Source organism: Oncorhynchus keta, chromosome 4 (assembly GCF_023373465.1).
Source record: "Oncorhynchus keta strain PuntledgeMale-10-30-2019 chromosome 4, Oket_V2, whole genome shotgun sequence".
NCBI classification, from domain to species: Eukaryota; Metazoa; Chordata; class Actinopteri; order Salmoniformes; family Salmonidae; genus Oncorhynchus; species Oncorhynchus keta.
In genome coordinates, this window is record NC_068424.1 from 79,643,306 (window position 1) to 79,649,512 (window position 6,207).

Consider the following 6,207-nt stretch of genomic DNA (forward strand, 5'->3'; position numbering starts at 1 on the left):
GATTAGAATTTATTTCATCCATGAAAATAAATTCATTCACACGTTCTTCTAGCGAGCCCTATTCTTGAATCAAAATCTATCTTTTTTTTTTTTATCAAATCAAATCGTATTTGTCACATGCTTCGTAAACAACAGGTGTATACTAACAGTGACATTCTTACTTACGGGTCCATCTACAACAATGCAGAGAGAAAGATACATATAAAAATAGAATAAACATTTTAAATAATGACACAAGGAATAAATACACAGTGAATAACGAATATCAATAAGGAGTAAAATTGACGTAGCTATCTATATACAGGGAGTATCAGTACCAAGTCAATGTGCAGGGGTATGAGGTAATAACATGGCTATATACAGGGTGTACCAGTACCAAGTCATTATGCTGGGGTATGAGGTAATAACAGCTATATACAGGGAGTATCAGTACCAAGTCATAATGCAGGGGTATGAGGTAATAACATGGCTATATACAGGGAGTATCAGTACCAAGTCAATGTGCAGGGGTATGAGGTAATAACATGGCTATATACAGGGAGTATCAGTACCAAGTCATTATGCAGGGGTATGAGGTAATAACATGGCTATATACAGGGAGTATCAGTACCAAGTCATTATGCAGGGGTATGAGGTAATAACATGGCTATATACAGGGAGTATCAGTACCAAGTCAATGTGCAGGGGTATGAGGTAATAACATGGCTATATACAGGGAGTATCAGTACCAAGTCATAATGCAGGGGTATGAGGTAATAACATAGCTATATACAGGGAGTATCAGTACCAAGTCATTATGCAGGGGTATGAGGTAATAACATGGCTATATACAGGGAGTATCAGTACCAAGTCAATGTGCAGGGGTATGAGGTAATAACATAGCTATATACAGGGAGTATCAGTACCAAGTCAATGCAGGGGTATGAGGTAATAACATGGCTATATACAGGGAGTATCAGTACCAAGTCAATGTGCAGGGGTACGAGGTAATAACATAGCTATATACAGGGAGTATCAGTACCAAGTCAATGTGCAGGGGTATGAGGTAATAACATGGCTATATACAGGGAGTATCAGTACCAAGTCAATGTGCAGGGGTATGAGGTAATAACATGGCTATATACAGGGAGTATCAGTACCAAGTCAATGTGCAGGGGTATGAGGTAATAACATGGCTATATACAGGGTGTACCAGTACCAAGTCATTGTGCAGGGGTATGAGGTAATAACATGGCTATATACAGGGAGTATCAGTACCAAGTCAATGTGCAGGGGTATGAGGTAATAACATGGCTATATACAGGGAGTATCAGTACCAAGTCAATGTGCAGGGGTATGAGGTAATAACATGGCTATATACAGGAGTACCAGTACCAAGTCAATGTGCAGGGGTATGAGGTAATAACATGGCTATATATAGGAGTATCAGTACCAAGTCAATGTGCAGGGGTATGAGGTAATAACATGGCTATATACAGGGAATATCAGTACCAAGTCAATGTGCAGGGGTATGAGGTAATAACATGGCTATATACAGGGTGTACCAGTACCAAGTCATTGTGCAGGGGTATGAGGTAATAACATGGCTATATACAGGGAGTACCAGTACCATGTCAATGTGCAGGGGTAAAATGTATATGTAGCTACCTTATGTACATATAGGTGGGGGTAAAGGATAGATAATAGACAGTAACAGCAGTATACAGTAGGTAGGGGTAAAGGATAGATAACAGACAGTAACAGCAGTATACTGTAAGTAGGGGTAAAGGATTGATAATAGACAGTAACGGCAGTATACTGTAGGTAGAGGTAAAGGATAGATAATAGACAGTAACAGCAGTATACTGTAGGTAGGGGTAAAGGATAGATAATAGACAGTAACAGCAGTATACAGTAGGTAGGGGTAAAGGATTGATAATAGACAGTAACAGGCAGTATACTGTAGGTAGAGGTAAAGGATAGATAATAGACAGTAACAGCAGTATACTGTAGGTAGGGGTAAAGGATATATAATAGACAGTAACAGCAGTATACTGTAGGTAGGGGTAAAGGATAGATAATAGACAGGAACAGCAGTATACTGTAGGTAGGGGTAAAGGATAGATAATAGACAGTAACAGCAGTATACTGTAGGTAGGGGTAAAGAATATATAATAGACAGTAACAGCAGTATACTGTAGGTAGGGGTAAAGGATAGATAATAGACAGTAACAGCAGTATACTGTAGGTAGGGGTAAAGGATAGATAATAGACAGTAACAGCAGTATACTGTAGGTAGGGGTAAAGGATAGATAATAGACAGGAACAGCAGTATACTGTAGGTAGGGGTAAAGTGACTAGACAACATGATAGATAATAGACAGTAACAGCAGTATGCTGTAGGTAGGGGTAAAGGATAGATAATAGACAGTAACAGCAGTAAACTGTAGGTAGGGGTAAAGTGACTAGACAGCAGGATAGATAATAGACAGTAACATCAGTATACTGTAAAGTGACTAGACAACAGGATATATAATAGACAGTAACAGCAGTAAACTGTAGGTAGGGGTAAAGTGACTAGACAACAGGATAGATAATAGACAGTAACAGCAGTATACTGGGTAGGGTAAGGATAGATAATAGACAGTAACAGCAGTATACTGTAGGTAGGGGTAAAGGATAGATAATAGACAGTAACAGCAGTATACTGTAGGTAGGGGTAAAGGATTGATAATAGACAGTAACAGCAGTATACTGTAGGTAGGGTAAAGGATAGATAATAGACAGTAACAGCAGTATACAGTAGGTAGGGGTAAAGGATAGATAATAGACAGTAACAGCAGTATACAGTAGGTAGGGGTAAAGGATTGATAATAGACAGTAACGGCAGTATACTGTAGGTAGAGTAAGGATAGATAATAGACAGTAACAGCAGTATACTGTAGGTAGGGGTAAAGGATATATAATAGACAGTAACAGCAGTATACTGTAGGTAGGGGTAAAGGATAGATAATAGACAGTAACAGCAGTATACTGTAGGTAGGGGTAAAGGATAGATAATAGACAGTAACAGCAGTATACTGTAGGTAGGGAGTAAATAATATATAATAGACAGTAACAGCAGTATACTGTAGGTAGGGAGTAAAGGATAGATAATAGACAGTAACAGCAGTATACTGTAGGTAGGGTAAAGGATATATAATAGACAGTAACAGCAGTATACTGTAGGTAGGGGTAAAGTGACTAGACAACGGGATATATAATAGACAGTAACAGCAGTATACTTTATGGTAGGGGTAAAGGATAGATAATAGACAGTAACAGCAGCATGCTGTAGGTAGGGGTAAAGGATAGATAATAGACAGTAACAGCAGTAAACTGTAGGTAGGGGTAAAGTGACTAGACAGCAGGATAGATAATAGACAGTAACATCAGTATACTGTAAAGTGACTAGACAACAGGATATATAATAGACAGTAACAGCAGTAAACTGTAGGTAGGGGTAAAGTGACTAGACAACAGGATAGATAATAGACAGTAACAGCAGTATACTGTAGGTAGGGGTAAAGGATAGATAATAGACAGTAACAGCAGCATGCTGTAGGTAGGGGTAAAGGATAGATAATAGACATTAACAGCAGTATACTGTAGGTAGGGGTAAAGTGACTAGACAACAGGATAGATAATAGACAGTAACAGCAGTATACTGTAGGTAGGGGTAAAGGATAGATAATAGACAGTAACAGCAGTATACTGTAGGTAGGGGTAAAGGATAGATAATAGACAGTAACAGCAGTATACTGTAGGTAGGGTAAATGATAGATAATAGACAGTAACAGCAGTATACTGTAGGTAGGGGTAAAGGATAGATAATATACAGTAACAGTAGTATACTGTAGGTAGGGAGTAAAGGATATATAATAAACAGTAACAGCAGTATACTGTAGGTAGGGGTAAAGGATAGATAATAGACAGTAACAGCAGTATACTGTAGGTATGGAGTAAAGGATATATAATAAACAGTAACAGCAGTATACTGTAGGTAGGGGTAAAGGATAGATAATAGACAGTAACAGCAGTATACTGTAGGTAGGAGTAAAGGATAGATAATAGACAGTAACAGCAGTATACTGTAGGTAGGGTAAAGGATAGATAATAGACAGTAACAGCAGTATACTGTAGGTAGGGGTAAAGGATAGATATTAGACAGTAACAGCAGTATACTGTAGGTAGGGGTAAAGGATAGATAATAGACAGTAACAGCAGCATGCTGTAGGTAGGGGTAAAGGATAGATAATAGACAGTAACAGCAGTATACTGTAGGTAGGGGTAAAGGATAGATATTAGACAGGAACAGCAGTATACTGTAGGTAGGGGTAAAGTGACTAGACAACATGATAGATAATAGACAGTAACAGCAGCATGCTGTAGGTAGGGGTAAAGGATAGATAATAGACAGGAACAGCAGTATACTGTAGGTAGGGGTAAAGTGACTAGACAACGGGATATATAATAGACAGTAACAGCAGTATACTGTAGGTAGGGGTAAAGGATAGATAATAGACAGTAACAGCAGCATGCTGTAGGTAGGGGTAAAGGATAGATAATAGACAGTAACAGCAGTATACTGTAGGTAGGGGTAAAGGATAGATAATAGACAGTAACAGCAGTATACTGTAGGTAGGGGTAAGGATAGATAATAGACAGTAACAGCAGCATGCTGTAGGTAGGGTAAAGGATAGATAATAGACAGTAACAGCAGTATACTGTAGGTAGGGTAAAGGATAGATAATAGACAGTAACAGCAGTATACTGTAGGTAGGGTAAAGGATAGATAATAGACAGTAACAGCAGTATACTGTAGGTAGGGGTAAATGATAGATAATAGACAGTAACAGCAGTATACTGTAGGTAGGGGTAAAGGATAGATAATAGACAGTAACAGCAGCATGCTGTAGATAGGGGTAAATGATAGATATTAGACAGTAACAGCAGTATACTGTAGGTAGGGGTAAAGGATAGATATTAGACAGTAACAGCAGTATACTGTAGGTAGGGGTAAATGATAGATATTAGACAGTAACAGCAGTATACTGTAGGTAGGGGTAAAGGATAGATAATAGACAGTAACAGCAGCATGCTGTAGGTAGGGGTAAATGATAGATATTAGACAGTAACAGCAGTATACTGTAGGTAGGGGTAAAGGATAGATATTAGACAGTAACAGCAGTATACTGTAGGTAGGGGTAAAGGATAGATAATAGACAGTAACAGCAGTATACTGTAGGTAGGGGTAAAGGATAGATAATAGACAGTAACAGCAGTATACTGTAGGTAGGGGTAAAGGATAGATAATAGACAGTAACAGCAGTATACTGTAGGTAGGGGTAAAGGATAGATAGTAGACAGTAACAGCAGTATACTGTAGGTAGGGGTAAAGGATAGATAGTAGACAGTAACAGCAGTATACTGTAGGTAGGGGTAAAGGATAGATAATAGACAGTAACAGCAGTATACTGTAGGTAGGGGTAAAGGATAGATAGTAGACAGTAACAGCAGTATACTGTAGGTAGGGGTAAAGGATAGATAGTAGACAGTAACAGCAGCATGCTGTAGGTAGGGGTAAAGGATAGATAGTAGACAGTAACAGCAGCATGCTGTAGGTAGGGGTAAAGGATAGATAATAGACAGTAACAGCAGTATACTGTAGGTAGGGGTAAAGGATAGATAATAGACAGTAACAGCAGTATTATATGGTGGGTATGAACGCGTGTGTGGCGTCAGTATGGATGTGTGTGTGTGTATGTGAGTGTGAGTGTGTGTGTTGGGGTGTCAGTGTGATTATGTGTGAGTGTGTGTGTTGAGGTGTCAGTGTGAGTATGTGTGAGTGTGTGTGTTGGGGTGTCAGTGTGATTATGTGTGAGTGTGTGTGTTGAGGTGTCAGTGTGAGTATGTGTGTGTGTGTGTGTTGGGGTGTCAGTGTGAGTATGTGTGAGTGTGTGTGTTGAGGTGTCAGTGTGAGTATGTGTGAGTGTGTGTGTTGGGGTGTCAGTGTGAGTATGTGTGAGTGTGTGTGTTGGGGTGTCAGTGTGAGTATGTGTGAGTGTGTGTGTTGAGGTGTCAGTGTGAGTATGTGTGAGTGTGTGTGTTGAGGTGTCAGTGTGAGTATGTGTGTTGGGGTGTCAGTGTGTGTGTGTGTGTGTGTGTGTGTGTGTGTGTGTGTGTGTG

The 6,207-nt window shown here is 39.4% G+C and overlaps 1 long non-coding RNA gene across 16 annotated transcripts; it reads left to right on the forward strand.

Annotated features, from left to right (window-relative positions):
* Positions 1 to 1,808: 1,808 nt before the first annotated feature.
* On the forward strand, positions 1,809 to 5,802 carry LOC127916299 (uncharacterized). 16 transcript variants are annotated; one of them, XR_008094290.1, is made up of 6 exons: positions 1,818 to 1,897; positions 2,181 to 2,274; positions 2,786 to 2,832; positions 3,692 to 3,785; positions 5,173 to 5,548; positions 5,643 to 5,802. It is a non-coding gene; the product is annotated as an uncharacterized LOC127916299 (long non-coding RNA). The 16 variants fall into 16 exon arrangements; XR_008094291.1 differs by having other exon boundaries at positions 5,173 to 5,501; XR_008094293.1 differs by lacking the exon at positions 5,643 to 5,802 and having other exon boundaries at positions 1,809 to 1,897; positions 5,173 to 5,571.
* Positions 5,803 to 6,207: the final 405 nt, after the last annotated feature.